The sequence below is a fragment of the Tachypleus tridentatus genome, chromosome 1 (assembly GCF_004210375.1).
Source record: "Tachypleus tridentatus isolate NWPU-2018 chromosome 1, ASM421037v1, whole genome shotgun sequence".
Lineage (NCBI taxonomy): Eukaryota > Metazoa > Arthropoda > Merostomata > Xiphosura > Limulidae > Tachypleus > Tachypleus tridentatus.
In genome coordinates this window covers 183216377-183233796 of record NC_134825.1, presented here as the reverse complement: position 1 = coordinate 183233796, position 17420 = coordinate 183216377, and positions in this window count along the sequence as shown.

The window sequence follows — 17420 nt, the reverse complement described above, 5'->3', positions numbered from 1 at the left end:
CACCGGAGTGTTATATAGTTCAGCAGGAAAGCCCTAATACTGGTAAACAGTACGTTTAGTATATTTAACGTATAACAATACACCGGAGTGTTATACAGTTCAGCAGGAAAGCCCTAATACTGGTAAACAGTACGTTTAGTATATTTAACGTATAACAATACACCGGAGTGTTATACAGTTCAGCAGGAAAGCCCTAATACTGGTAAACAGTACGTTTAGTATATTTAACGTATAACAATACACCGGAGTGTTATATAGTTCAGCAGGAAAGCCCTAATACTGGTAAACAGTACGTTTAGTATATTTAACGTATAACAATACACCGGAGTGTTATATAGTTCAGCACGAAAGTCCTTAAAATGAAATTTTTAAAAAACGATCCTGCTTGTTGAGGACCATTTCATTTATCCAACTCCACTCCAAGACACCAGACAAAACTATTTAAATGTAAAGGTTCGTAAATCTAAAAATGAAACAGCTCTAATTCGTCGGTGAGTCTGTACCCTATAATTTATACGTATAACCAACTGACGGTGAGTTTGTACCCTATAATTTATACGTAGAACCAACTGACGGTGAGTGTGTACCCTATAATTTATACGTATAACCAACTGACGGTGAGTCTGTACCCTATAATTTATACGTTGAACCAACTGACGGTGAGTGTGTACCCTATAATTTATACGTAGAACCAACTGACGGTGAGTGTGTACCCTATAATTTATACGTAGAACCAACTGACGGTGAGTCTGTACCCTATAATTTGTACGTAGAACCAACTGACGGTGAGAGTGTACCCTATAATTTATACGTAGAACCAACTGACGGTGAGTCTGTACCCTATAATTTATACGTAGAACCAACTGACTGTGAGTCTGTACCCTATAATTTGTACGTAGAACCAACTGACAGTGAGTCTGCACCCTACAATTTATACGTAGAACCAACAGACGGTGAGTCTGTACCCTATAATTTGTACGTAGAACCAACTGACGGTGAGTCTGTACCCTATAATTTATACGTAGAACCAACTGACTGTGAGTCTGTACCCTATAATTTATACGTAGAACCAACTGACGGTGAGTCTGTACCCTACAATTTATACGTAGAACCAACTGACGGTGAGTCTGTACCCTACAATTTATACGTAGAACCAACTGACGGTGAGTCTGTACCCTATAATTTGTACGTAGAACCAACTGACGGTGAGAGTGTACCCTATAATTTATACGTAGAACCAACTGACGGTGAGTCTGTACCCTATAATTTATACGTAGAACCAACTGACTGTGAGTCTGTACCCTACAATTTATACGTAGAACCAACAGACGGTGAGTCTGTACCCTACAATTTATACGTAGAACCAACTGACGGTGAGTCTGTACTCTACAATTTATACGTAGAACCAACTGACGGTGAGTCTGTACCCTATAATTTGTACGTAGAACCAACTGACGGTGAGAGTGTACCCTATAATTTATACGTAGAACCAACTGACGGTGAGTCTGTACCCTATAATTTGTACGTAGAATCAACTGACAGTGAGTCTGTACCCTACAATTTGTACGTAGAACCAACTGACGGTGAATGTATACCAACTGTTTTCTACTATCTTTCAATACTCGTTCCCCAGAGAACATTACAAGAACAGATCCCGTTGACAAAAACACGATACATTACAAACATTCTAACTAATACAGTGTGTAAAACACGATACATTACATACATTCTAACTAATACAGTGTGTAAAACACGATACATTACAAACATTTTAACTAATACAGTGTGTAAAACACGATACATTACAAACATTTTAACTAATACAGTGTGTAAAACACGATACATTACATACATTCTAACTAATACAGTGTGTAAAACACGATACATTACAAACATTCTAACTAATACAGTGTGTAAAACACGATACATTACAAACATTTTAACTAATACAGTGTGTAAAACACGATACATTACATACATTCTAACTAATACAGTGTGTAAAACACGATACATTACAAACATTCTAACTAATACAGTGTGTAAAACACGATACATTACAAACATTCTAACTAATACAGTGTGTAAAACACGATACATTACAAACATTTTAACTAATACAGTGTGTAAAACACGATACATTACAAACATTCTAACTAATACAGTGTGTAAAACACGATACATTACAAACATTTTAACTAATACAGTGTGTAAAACACGATACATTACAAACATTCTAACTAATACAGTATGTAAAACACGATACATTACAAACATTTTAACTAGTACAGTGTGTAAAACACGATACATTACAAACATTCTAACTAATACAGTGTGTAAAACACGATACATTACAAACATTCTAACTAATACAGTGTGTAAAACACAATACATTACAAACATTTTAACTAATACAGTGTGTAAAACACAATACATTACAAACATTTTAACTAATACAGTGTGTAAAACACGATACATTACAAACATTTTAACTAATACAGTGTGTGAAACACGATACATTACAAATATTTTAACTAATACAGTGTGTAAAACACAATACATTACAAACATTTTAACTAATACAGTGTGTAAAACACGATACATTACAAACATTCTAACTAATACAGTATGTAAAACACGATACATTACAAACATTCTAACTAGTACAGTGTGTAAAACACAATACATTACAAACATTTTAACTAATACAGTGTGTAAAACACGATACATTACAAACATTCTAACTAATACAGTATGTAAAACACGATACATTACAAACATTTTAACTAGTACAGTGTGTAAAACACGATACATTACAAACATTCTAACTAATACAGTGTGTAAAACACGATACATTACAAACATTCTAACTAATACAGTGTGTAAAACACAATACATTACAAACATTTTAACTAATACAGTGTGTAAAACACAATACATTACAAACATTTTAACTAATACAGTGTGTAAAACACGATACATTACAAACATTTTAACTAATACAGTGTGTGAAACACGATACATTACAAACATTTTAACTAATACAGTGTGTAAAACACAATACATTACAAACATTTTAACTAATACAGTGTGTAAAACACAATACATTACAAACATTTTAACTAATACAGTGTGTAAAACACGATACATTACAAACATTCTAACTAATACAGTATGTAAAACACGATACGTTACAAACATTCTAACTAGTACAGTGTGTAAAACACAATACATTACAAACATTTTAACTAATACAGTGTGTAAAACACAATACATTACAAACATTTTAACTAATACAGTGTGTAAAACACGATACATTACAAACATTTTAACTAATACAGTGTGTGAAACACGATACATTACAAACATTTTAACTAATACAGTGTGTAAAACACAATACATTACAAACATTTTAACTAATACAGTGTGTAAAACACGATACATTACAAACATTCTAACTAATACAGTGTGTAAAACACAATACATTACAAACATTCTAACTAATACAGTGTGTAAAACACAATACATTACAAACATTCTAACTAATACAGTGTGTTTTTATATGGAGAGATCAGAGGAAACGTGTGTTACCCCTCGTAACTCTTAGATTAATTAGAAACAAACGTATCATCTTGTTCAGTCGGTCTTATAAACATTTTAACATCTAACACTAAACACGGTCTTCTTGCTTATTCACTTAATAGCGTATCACGAATATTATTTCTTCTGCCTATACCTACAAGTCCCTGTGTTTCATTACTTTTAAAGCTGAAATCTTTCTTATAAATAGAAAATGTTGAATCAATTTTAGTACTTGTCAACATTCTTTGTTATTTAGAAAAAGCCACATTGGGGGCACGACCACACCTCACCTGTTATTGAGAAGAAGCCACTTTGGGGGCATGACCACACCTCACCCCAGGGGCGTTATTGTGAATATTGTGTGTTATAAAAAAGAGAAACAGAAAAGGTTGTGATTACTGAAATAAACCGTGGGTTCAAATTTGTTTGTAATAAACGACACTTAAATAATAAGTGGACTCAGCTTTGAGTTTCACGTTTGCTGTAAACAAAACAAAAACAACCTGTATTTAAACATTTTAAATCTCTATACTGACAGTTCAGTTGCGAACCTGATAAAGGTGACCTCAGATTTCTTATGTCTGGTCTTATTATAGGCGACTTCACATTTCTTACGTTTGTTGTTACTATAGATAACTTTACATTCCTAAGTCTGTTGTTATTATATGTGACTTCACATTTCTTAAGTTTGTTGCTATTATAGATAACTTCACATTCCTTAGTCTGTTGTTATTATAGGTGACTTCACATTCCTTAGTCTGTTGTTATTATAGGTGACTTCACATTCCTTAGTCTGTTGTTATTATAGGTGACTTCACATTCCTTAGTCTGTTGTTATTATAGATAACTTCACATTCCTTAGTCTGTTGTTATTATAGGTGACTTAACATTTCTTAAGTTTGTTGTTATTATTGATAACTTCACATTCCTAAGTCTGTTGTTATTATAGGTGACTTCAGATTTCTTAAGTTTGTTGTTATTATAGATAACTTCACATTCCTGAGTCTGTTGTTATTATAGATAACTTCACATTCTTTAGTCTGTTGTTATTATAGATAACTTCACATTCTTTAGTCTGTTGTTATTATAGATAACTTCACATTCTTTAGTCTGTTGTTATTATAGATAACTTCACATTCCTAAGTCTGTTGTTATTATAGATAACTTCACATTCTTTAGTCTGTTGTTATTATAGATAACTTCACATTCCTAAGTCTGTTGTTATTATAGATAACTTCACATTCCTTAGTCTGTTGTTATTATAGATAACTTCACATTCTTTAGTCTGTTGTTATTATAGATAACTTCACATTCCTGAGTCTGTTGTTATTATAGATAACTTCACATTCTTAAGTTTGTTGTTATTATAGATAACTTCACATTCCTTAGTCTGTTGTTATTATAGGTGACTTCACATTTCTTAGTCTGTTGTTATTATAGATAACTTCACATTCCTTAGTCTGTTATTATAGATAACTTCACATTCCCTAGTCTGTTATTATTATAGGTGACTTCACATTTCTTAAGTTTGTTGTTATTATAGATAACTTCACATTCCTAAGTCTGTTCTTATTATAGATAACTTCACATTCCTTAGTCTGTTGTTATTATAGATAACTTCACATTCCTTAGTCTGTTGTTATTATAGATAACGTCACATTCTTAAGTTTGATGTTATTATAGATAACCCCACATTCCTTAGTCTATTGTTATTATAGGTGACTTCACATTCCTGAATCTGTTGTTATTATAGATAACTTCACATTCTTTAGTCTGTTGTTATTATAGATAACTTCACATTCCTTAGTCTGTTGTTATTATAGATAACTTCACATTCTTTAGTCTGTTGTTATTATAGATAACTTCACATTCCTTAGTTTGTTGTTATTATAGATAACTTCACATTCCTTAGTCTGTTGTTATTATAGGTGACTTCACATTTCTTAGTCTGTTGTTATTATAGATAACTTCACATTCCTTAGTCTGTTATTATAGATAACTTCACATTCCCTAGTCTGTTATTATTATAGGTGACTTCACATTTCTTAAGTTTGTTGTTATTATAGATAACTTCACATTCCTAAGTCTGTTCTTATTATAGATAACTTCACATTCCTTAGTCTGTTGTTATTATAGATAACTTCACATTCCTTAGTCTGTTGTTATTATAGATAACGTCACATTCTTAAGTTTGATGTTATTATAGATAACCCCACATTCCTTAGTCTATTGTTATTATAGGTGACTTCACATTCCTGAATCTGTTGTTATTATAGATAACTTCACATTCTTTAGTCTGTTGTTATTATAGATAACTTCACATTCCTTAGTCTGTTGTTATTATAGATAACTTCACATTCCTTAGTCTGTTGTTATTATAGGTAACTTCACATTCCTTAGTCTGTTGTTATTATAGGTGACTTCACATTCCTGAATCTGTTGTTATTATAGATAACTTCACATTCTTTAGTCTGTTGTTATTATAGATAACTTCACATTCCTTAGTCTGTTGTTATTATAGGTAACTTCACATTTCTTAAGTCTGTTGCTATTATAGATAATTTTACATTCCTTACTCTGTTGTTATTATAGATAACTTTACATTCTTAAGTTTGTTGTTATTATAGATAACTTCACATTCCTTAGTCTGTTGTTATTATAGATAACTTCACATTCCTGAGTCTGTTGTTATTATAGATAACTTCACATTCTTAAGTTTGTTGTTATTATAGATAACTTCACATTCCTTAATCTGTTGTTATTATAGGTCACTTCACATTCCTTAGTCTGTTGTTATTATAGATAACTTCACATTCCTTAGTCTGTTGTTATTATAGATAACTTCACATTCCCTAGTCTGTTATTATTATAGGTGACTTCACATTTCTTAAGTTTGTTGTTATTATAGATAACTTCACATTCCCTAGTCTGTTATTATTATAGGTGACTTCACATTTCTTAAGTTTGTTGTTATTATAGATAACTTCACTTTCCTTAGTCTTTTGTTATTATAGGTGACTTCACTTTTCTTAAGTTTGTTGTTATTATAAGTAACTTCACATTCCTTTGTCTGTTGTTATTATAGATAACTTCACATTCTTAAGTTTGTTGTTATTATAGATAACTTCACATTCCTTAGTCTGTTGTTATTATAGGTGACTTCACATTTCTTAAGTCTGTTGGTATTATAGGTGACTTCACATTTCTTACGTTTGTTGTTATTATAGATAACTTCACATTCCTTAGTCTGTTGTTATTATAGGTTACTTCACATTTCTTAAGTTTGTTGTTATTATAGATAACTTCACATTCCTTAGTCTGTTGTTATTATAGGTGACTTCACATTTCTTAAGTTTGTTGTTATTATAGATAACTTCACATTCCTTAGTCTGTTGGTATTATAGGTGACTTCACATTTCTTACGTTTGTTGTTATTATAGATAACTTCACATTCCTTAGTCCGTTGTTATTATAGGTTACTTCACATTTCTTAAGTTTGTTGTTATTATAGATAACTTCACATTCCTTAGTCTGTTGTTATTATAGGTTACTTCACATTTCTTAAGTTTGTTGTTATTATAGATAACTTCACATTCCTTAGTCTGTTGTTATTATAGGTGACTTCACATTTCTTAAGTTTGTTGTTATTATAGATAACTTCACATTCCTTAGTCTGTTGCTATTATAGATAACTTCACATTCCTAAGTCTGTTGTTATTATAGATTACTTCACATTCCTTAGTCTGTTGTTATTATAGGTGACTTCACATTTCTTAAGTTTGTTGTTATTATAGATAACTTCACATTCCTTAGTCTGTTGTTATTATAGGTGACTTCACATTTCTTAAGTCTGTTGTTATTATAGATAACTTCACATTCCTAAGTCTGTTGTTATTATAGGTGGCTTCACGTGCTTTTAGTCCTTTGTTTTTGATAGGTGAGTAGAAGGATCAGTGCAAATGACGGACAGACAAACAAAATAACTGATATTTTTACTGCAGTAAATTTTTCCAGCCGTGTTTAGTCACAAAGAATCTAGGATTACTTTAGTAATTACCTTCTTGCTGCGTCACCTGCTGCCCTGTTAGAGTGGTCGTTTATCAGTTCGTGTGACAGCCTGAACACATCCTCGAGTTGTTTTGTTCCAAGTGTAGTGAATGTGTGAGAACAGTTACAGAAGTTCATGTCCTGAGAAAGAAAACGTGAACCTTCTAATAATGAGCATGTGTCTCAGTCGTTCAGAATTAGAATAACTTCATCTTGTGTTTATTCAGGGTCTTCAGTTTCATAATATATTTACGTCCGGATAACACAAACATTAAACCCATCTTATACAACCCAGTATTAGCCATCATTTCTTAAACTTTGTAACACAAGGTTCGTTCCTGTTACGTGAATCTACTTAAAAACTATAATTTCTCTAACAGGAAACGACGTCTGGTTTTAAGTTATTTTTTATGTGTTTCTCACTACTCTCTAAGTTACATTTACCCACAACTTTACTGTGAAATCTCTTTCACCTTAGATATAAAGTTATAACAATATGAAAATCACAGGGAATTCAAAACTTTACTGTCACGCATGTGTTTTAACAGCTCAGTTTGTGCTGTAATACATTAAAGTAAATACATACCAAGTAAGCAGTTTTACATAAATAGCATTACTTGGGAAGTATTAAAGGTTAGAGGTCATGTACAGCTTACAAGAAAACTAGTCGACAACTTAAAACATTCGAATTAGGAATTTATTGATTTTCGATCACGTATATGAAAGCCATGGTTAAATTCTTGGTGACGAGAAACCCACTTGAAATAAAAATGTATCTTAGAACGGCTGGTGTGGGTTTTAACACTTTTATTGATAAGCAGAGAAAAACGTTTTGACCTTTCTAGGTCATCTTCGGGTTAACAAAAAAAGGTTATGGTTAAATGTTCAAGCAAGTGTTTTGTCGTATTTGTGTTTTTTAATAAAAGAATTTCATCCAAACATTTCCTGTTTCTGTTCCAATTCCAACAAAAACTTCCTTGTTTACATTGTTTTCCTTCAGCTGAAAGATAGAGAGATCGACTAACTTGGAGCACAGTCCGCCTATCTATTAAACTGAGCAAATCTAAAGTCGTAGGTATACTTGCATGTTTACCGTTTTAAGGAGGGCTCACTTTGATGAAGGATTTAAATTCTAGCTTAAAAACTTTTACACATTTTATCTCAGTATTATTCACAGTGGAATCTCTCCTACGAGAAAAAAATCATTAAAAGACATCTTGGAAGACTTGCTACGCATGAAGAGACACTATGGACGGTCTACTCGCACCACCTTTTCTATGTAGAAGGTGTTTACAAGCACGAGAGCAGCGACGTCACGAGTCACCGGAGAGGAAACATTTGGTAAGTGACGTCAAATGAAGAACCTTTCCTGAGCCAGAAAATATCTCTGGAAGAACAAGAAACAAATTTGGTTGGACTTACTGATCCCAAATGTTCCGTGAAAATAAAAAGAAACGGATTTATAGATACAGAACAACTGTCAGGTTTCGTGTTTCTCCCTCACAGTGCAGCTCACAGGAAAAGACATATGTACAGGGGCCAAAGTTGTTGTAACTCAAAGTGCCAGTTGGTCACTTCCAGTTCTCTTTAAATAATGTCGTATTGTAACAATAGCTATGAGGAGTTAGCAGCTCGAGACCTCTTCTTAAGTTGTACAACTTAAATCTAAGAGAAGTGGTCAAAACTGAGGACCCCAAGTTCAATCCCCGATCAAGATATGTATTCTCTGATCCAATGAAGCATTTACACGTGATATTTGATAATCTCACCATTAGGTTGCTGGTGGACAGTAAAGACATGTTTCACGGATACACGTAACTTGTATTAACACGAACAGATACATGGATACAGTAAACTACATTAATTACTATAATAATCAGGGATACAGTAAACTAAAGTATATCTTATAATAATCATGCTTTGTATCGTTTCAAACATCATGTATAACATGACGAAAACAGTTTATAAATTATCATGTATAACATGACGAAGACATGTTTATAAACTACAATGTACACAATCAGTCCTAGCACAAGAATGTCGTTATTGTAAAGTACACACAGAGTTACATCCATACCTGCTAATCTTAGGGCCGACATCCGCTGGAACTCTGGTTCCTCTAGCCACCGGAACATCCGACGGAAAGTCTCTCTCCCGGATTTCAGCTTGCTCCAAGGTTTCGGATTACGTAACAGGTCAGAAAGAGTTCCCTGGGATCTGCACAACACCCGCTGGGCGAATATCGCCTGAGGAATACTGTAGCGCTTTAGCTCTGCGCTTATTCTCTGGGCCAGTTCTTTGGTGTTAATCTCTTCGGTGTCTTCTGTGACTTCTTCCTTGTGAAGAGTTTGCCCTCCCGAGCTCTTGGTCGTCACTACGGGACGACTTCCCGTCGTTACTCCGCTACAAACAGAGTTAGTGCATCTGTTTTGAATCGTAATGGGACTCAGGTTTGCCTTGGCCTGAGAGACGTTCTCTCCAATGCAGGAAGAGACCCCTAAACTGGCATTAGGCACGTTTACGAGTTTGATGTCGTGGTGTTCGGGAGGTGTCACAGGTGCATGGAGGTGCGCCGACGGTGGTGCATTTAATCCGTTCAACGTATTCATCACATTTGTTGGAGAAGGTAGATTCGCCACAGTGGGGCTCTGACAGAACCCCAGGCCGCGTGACAAGTCTCGATGATGTGCATAGGAGTCATAGCCACTGCGGGACAGGGTTTTCTCTGGGGAGTGAACACCATTCCGGGGTGTCTGCTGTGCTATGGTCCCTAGACCATTGCCGTTCATCATAAACATTGCAGAGTGATGAGATGCCCCGAACGAGGAGTCCATGTTCATGGGGCTCATGCCTCCCATGTGACCGAGTTTGTCATATTGATAACTGTTCATTCCCAGACTACTGTTCTGCACCAGACTAAAGCTGCCCCCAACATTACCATAGCGACCGAACTTGTCCGACATGGTAGAGATGGATGGCAGGGGCTGAAGAGTTGTGAGGGTAAGGAAGCTGTTAGCTGCCGACACTCCAGGAGACATTCGGCCACTCAGACTTCGAAAGTTAGGTTCAGTGAAACCTCGCGAGTCTGTAGCGTCGAGCATTGCGTTCGAGTCAGAGGGGACAGCGTCCGAAGCGATTAGGTGACCCGACAACAGCACGTGAGGATCTGAAACAGGCTCAACACGGCCGCCGACTGCCTCGAGAGATACAACTGAGTCGACCACTGCAACGCCTGTTTCACTACTACTGCTCTGTCCACCTAATAAACTTGTGTTTTCCATGTTTTAATGATAGCCCGGATTCATTGAACGATTCTCCAACTTTGGATGGATTTTAACGATTGGTTAATGGAATGAATTTTGGACGTAGTTTCAGACCGGCAATGGGTAAAGTGTTGGAAAACACATACGACGGCACTGTGTGTAGCTACGTCTGAGCATCTGCGCAACGTTCTAGGACAAAGCGCACGCGCAGTATTAGTTGGAAGTGGTTTTGTTCGCATGCGTTTGGCTCTCAGTAGATCACCTTGGTGATTCACCAGTAGAAGGAGCGAAAAGTAGCGAGGAATGTAACACGTGCTAATGTCAGTTTTTATACTAGATCTTGAACTCGCACATGCTGTTCATACGAACACCCCAAAAAAACCAATTTCCAATAACTCGGAAATAGATATTAATTATCGTCTTCCACAAAACCTGGGTTTCGTTCTCGTCCTTACCGCAGAGCTGAACTTCGTCCTGAACTGAGACGCGTTGTTCTCAGAAAACCATTACAATCTAATTCACACTTCACAAAATAAATACAAAACAACAACAATCAGATATATTGGCAAGAATCATGTACGTAAGAACGTAATAAAAATCCCCTCTTGAAGATAGTTTAACGTCAATACCGAATTACAGAATAGAATTCTTAACAGAAAAAACAATAAATATGGATACTAATAAATTCGTATAAAATGATCATAAAATAACTTATTTCTTTATTCGTAACAAAACAATTATACAAAACAAACAATTATACAAAACAAAACAATTGTACAAAACAAAACAATTATACAAAACAAAACAATTGTACAAAACAAAACAATTGTACAAAACAAAACAATGGTACAAAACAAAACAATTATACAAAACAAAACAATTATACAATACAAAACAATTGTAAAAAACAAAACAAAACAATTGTACAAAACAAAACAATTGTACAAAACAAAACAATTGTACAAAACAAAACAATTATACAAAACAAAACAATTATACAAAACAAAAAATTGTACAAAACAAAACAATTATACAAAACAAAACAATTATACAAAACAAAACAATTGTACAAAACAAAACAATTATACAAAACAAAACAATTATACAAAACAAAACAATTGTAAAAAACAAAACAAAACAATTGTACAAAACAAAACAATTGTACAAAACAAAACAATTATACAAAACAAAACAATTATACAAAACAAAACAATTGTACAAAACAAAACAATTATACAAAACAAAACAATTATACAAAACAAAACAATTGTAAAAAACAAAACAAAACAATTGTACAAAACAAAACAATTATACAAAACAAAACAATTGTACAAAACAAAACAATTGTACAAAACAAAACAATTGTACAAAACAAAACAATGGTACAAAACAATTATACAAAACAAAACAATTGTACAAAACAAAACAATGGTACAAAACAAAACAATTATACAAAACAAAACAATTGTACAAAACAAAACAATGGTACAAAACAAAACAATTATACAAAACAAAACAATTATACAAAACAAAACAATTGTACAAAACAAAAAAATTGTACAAAACAAAACAATTGTACAAAACAAAACAATTGTACAAAACAAAACAATTCTATAAAACAAAACAATTATAAAAAAAAAAACAAATACAGAAAACAAAACAAATGTACAAAACAAAACAAACATAGAAAACAAAACAATTGTACAAAACAAAACAATTATATAAAACAAAACAATTATACAAAACAAAACAAACATAGAAAACAAAACAATTATACAAAACAAAACAAACATAGAAAACAAAACAATTGTACAAAACAAAACAATTATATAAAACAAAACAATTGTACAAAACAAAACAATTGTACAAAACAAAACAATTATACAAAACAAAACAATTGTACAAAACAAAACAATTATACAAAACAAAACAATTGTACAAAACAAAACAATTATACAAAACAAAACAATTATAAAAAACAAAACAATTGTACAAAACAAAACAATTGTACAAAACAAAACAATTATACAAAACAAAACAATGGTACAAAACAAAACAATTATACAAAACAAAACAATTATACAAAACAAAACAATTATACTTCTGAAGTTCCTCAACTCCACGTATGTATGTTTGTAAGTTTCAGAATCAGCTCCTGCCACACACACAAACCCGCTGCCCTCTAGAAGCATAGAAACAATTCTGCAAACTTTCAACGCTAGAATACAGGGTAGCAATACCTGTGATGCCCAGAACACATATCACCAATTATGTGGAATGTGCTTAACATTAAACACCCAACCAAACACACGCAAACACTCTTAACAAATAAAATTACTTCAAAAAAGTATTCAATAAATATCAGACGAACAGGCGATCTTCAGAATAACGTTTATGACTGTACAACAATGTATACAGTAAAGATAGGATCAGTGGTTTATTTGAAATAGTTACTATCAGTTGAGTGTATAACAATGTATACAGTAAAGATAGGATCAGTGGTTTGTTTGTAATAGTTACTATCAGTTGACTGTATAACAATTTTTACAGTAAAGATAGGATCAGTGGTTTGTTTCTAGTAGTTACTATCAGTTGACTGTATAACAATGTATACAGTAAAGATAGGATCAGTGGTTTGTTTGTTGTAGTTACTATCAGTTGACTGCATAACAATATATCAGGTAAAGATAGAATCAGTGGTTTGTTTGTAGTAGTTACTATCAGTTGACTGTATAACAATGTATACAGTAAAGATAGGATCAGAGATTTGTTTGTTGTAGTTACTATCAGTTGACTGTATAACAATATATCAGGTAAAGATAGAATCAGTGGTTTCTTTGTAGTAGTTACTATCAGTTGACTGCATAACAATATATCAGGTAAAGATAGGATCAGTGGTTTGTTTCTAGTAGTTACTATCAGTTGACTGTATAACAATGTATACAGTAAAGATAGGATCAGTGGTTTGTTTGTTGTAGTTACTATCAGTTGACTGTATAACAATATATCAGGTAAAGATAGAATCAGTGGTTTGTTTGTAGTAGTTACTATCAGTTGACTGTATAACAATGTATACAGTAAAGATAAGATCAGTGGTTTGTTTGTTGTAGTTACTATCAGTTGACTGTATAACAATATATCAGGTAAAGATAGAATCAGTGGTTTCTTTGTAGTAGTTACTATCAGTTGACTGTATAACAATGTATAATGTAAAGAGATAGGATCAGTGGTTTGTTGTTGTTACTATCAGTTGTCTGTATAACAATATATAATGTAAAGATAGGATCATTGGTTTGTTTGTAATAGTTACTATCAGTTGACTGTATAACAATGTATACAGTAAAGATAGGATCAGTGGTTTGTTTGTTGTAGTTACTATCAGTTGACTGTATAACAATGTATAATGTAAAGATAGGATCAGTGGTTTGTTTGTAGTAGTTATTATCAGTTGACTGTATAACAATATATAATGTAAAGATAGGATCAGTGGTTTGTTTGTTGTAGTTACTATCAGTTGACTGTATAACAATGTATAATGTAAAGATAAGATCAGTGGCTTGTTCGTAGTAGTTACTATCAGTTGACTGTATAACAATGTATAATGTAAAGATAGGATCAGTGGTTTGTTTGTTGTAGTTACTATCAGTTGACTGTATAACAATGTATAATGTAAAGATAAGATCAGTGGCTTGTTTTTTGTAGTTACTATCAGTTGACTGTATAACAATTTTTAATGTAAAGAGATAGGATCAGTGGTTTGTTTGTAGTAGTTACTATCAGTTGACTGTATAACAATGTATAATGTAAAGATAGGATCAGTGATTTGTTTGCTGTAGTTATTATCAGTTGACTGTATAACAATGTATAATGTAAAGATAGGATCAGTGGTTTGTTTGTAGTAGTTACTATCAGTTGACTGTATAACAATGTATAATGTAAAGATAGGATCATTGGTTTGTTTGTAATAGTTACTATCAGTTGACTGTATAACAATGTATACAGTAAAGATAGGATCAGTGGTTTGTTTGTTGTAGTTACTATCAGTTGACTGTATAACAATGTATAATGTAAAGATAGGATCAGTGGTTTGTTTGTTGTAGTTACTATCAGTTGACTGTATAACAATGTATAATGTAAAGATAGGATCAGTGGTTTGTTTGTTGTAGTTACTATCAGTTGACTGTATAACAATGTATAATGTAAAGATAGGATCACTGGTTTGTTTGTTGTAGTTACTATCAGTTGAATGTATAACAATGTATAATGTAAAGAGATAGGATCAGTGGTTTGATTGTTGTTACTATCAGTTGACTGTATAACAATGTATAATGTAAAGATAGGATCAGTGGTTTGTTTGTTGTTGTTACTATCAGTTGACTGTATAACAATGTATAATGTAAAGATAGGATCAGTGGTTTGTTTGTTGTAGTTACTATCAGTTGACTGTATAAAAATGTATAATGTAAAGATAGGATCACTGGTTTGTTTGTTGTAGTTACTATCAGTTGAATGTATAACAATGTATAATGTAAAGATAGGATCAGTGATTTGTTTGTAGTAGTTACCATCAGTTGACTGTATAACAATGTATAATGTAAAGATAGGATCAGTGGTTTGTTTGTTGTAGTTACTATCAGTTGAATGTATGACAATGTATAATGTGAAGATAGGATCAGTGGTTTCTTTGTTGTAGTTATTATCAGTTGACTGTATAACAATGTATAATGTAAAGATAAGATCAGTGGTTTGTTTGTTGTTATTACTATCAGTTGACTGTATAACAATGTATAATGTAAAGATAGGATCAGTGGTTTGTTTGTAGTAGTTATTATCAGTTGACTGTATAACAATATATAATGTAAAGATAGGATCAGTGGTTTGTTTGTTGTAGTTACTATCAGTTGACTGTATAACAATGTATAATGTAAAGATAAGATCAGTGGCTTGCTCGTAGTAGTTACTATCAGTTGACTGTATAACAATGTATAATGTAAAGATAGGATCAGTGGTTTGTTTGTTGTAGTTACTATCAGTTGACTGTACAACAATGTATAATGTAAAGATAAGATCAGTGGCTTGTTTTTTGTAGTTACTATCAGTTGACTGTATAACAATGTATAATGTGAAGAGATAGGATCAGTGGTTTGTTTGTTGTAGTTACTATCAGTTGACTGTATAACAATGTATAATGTAAAAAGATAGGATCAGTGGTTTGTTGTTGTTACTATCAGTTGACTGTATAACAATGTAAAATGTAAAGATAGGATCAGTGGCTTGTTTGTTGTAGTTACTATCAGTTGACTGTATAACAATGTATACAGTAAAGATAGGATCAGTGGTTTGTTTGTTGTAGTTACTATCAGTTGACTGTATAACAATGTATACAGTAAAGATAGGATCAGTGGTTTGTTTGTTGTTGTTACTATCAGTTGACTGTATAACAATGTATAATGTGAAGATAGGATCAGTGGTTTGTTTGTTGTAGTTACTATCAGTTGACTGTATAACAATGTATAATGTAAAGATAGGATCAGTGGTTTGTTTGTTGTAGTTACTATCAGTTGACTGTATAACAATGTATAATGTAAAGATAGGATCACTGGTTTGTTTGTTGTAGTTACTATCAGTTGAATGTATAACAATGTATAATGTAAAGAGATAGGATCAGTGGTTTGATTGTTGTTACTATCAGTTGACTGTATAACAATGTATAATGTAAAGATAGGATCAGTGGTTTGTTTGTTGTTGTTACTATCAGTTGACTGTATAACAATGTATAATGTAAAGATAGGATCAGTGGTTTGTTTGTAATAGTTACTATCAGTTGACTGTATAAAATGTATAATGTAAAGATAGGATCACTGGTTTGTTTGTTGTAGTTACTATCAGTTGACTGTATAACAATGTATAATGTAAAGATAGGATCAGTGGTTTGTTTGTTGTAGTTACTATCAGTTGACTGTATAACAATATATCAGGTAAAGATAGAATCAGTGGTTTGTTTGTAGTAGTTACTATCAGTTGACTGTATAACAATGTATAATGTAAAGATAAGATCAGTGGCTTGCTCGTAGTAGTTACTATCAGTTGACTGTATAACAATGTATAATGTAAAGATAGGATCAGTGGTTTGTTTGTTGTAGTTACTATCAGTTGACTGTACAACAATGTATAATGTAAAGATAAGATCAGTGGCTTGTTTTTTGTAGTTACTATCAGTTGACTGTATAACAATGTATAATGTGAAGAGATAGGATCAGTGGTTTGTTTGTTGTAGTTACTATCAGTTGACTGTATAACAATGTATAATGTAAAAAGATAGGATCAGTGGTTTGTTGTTGTTACTATCAGTTGACTGTATAACAATGTAAAATGTAAAGATAGGATCAGTGGCTTGTTTGTTGTAGTTACTATCAGTTGACTGTATAACAATGTATACAGTAAAGATAGGATCAGTGGTTTGTTTGTTGTAGTTACTATCAGTTGACTGTATAACAATGTATACAGTAAAGATAGGATCAGTGGTTTGTT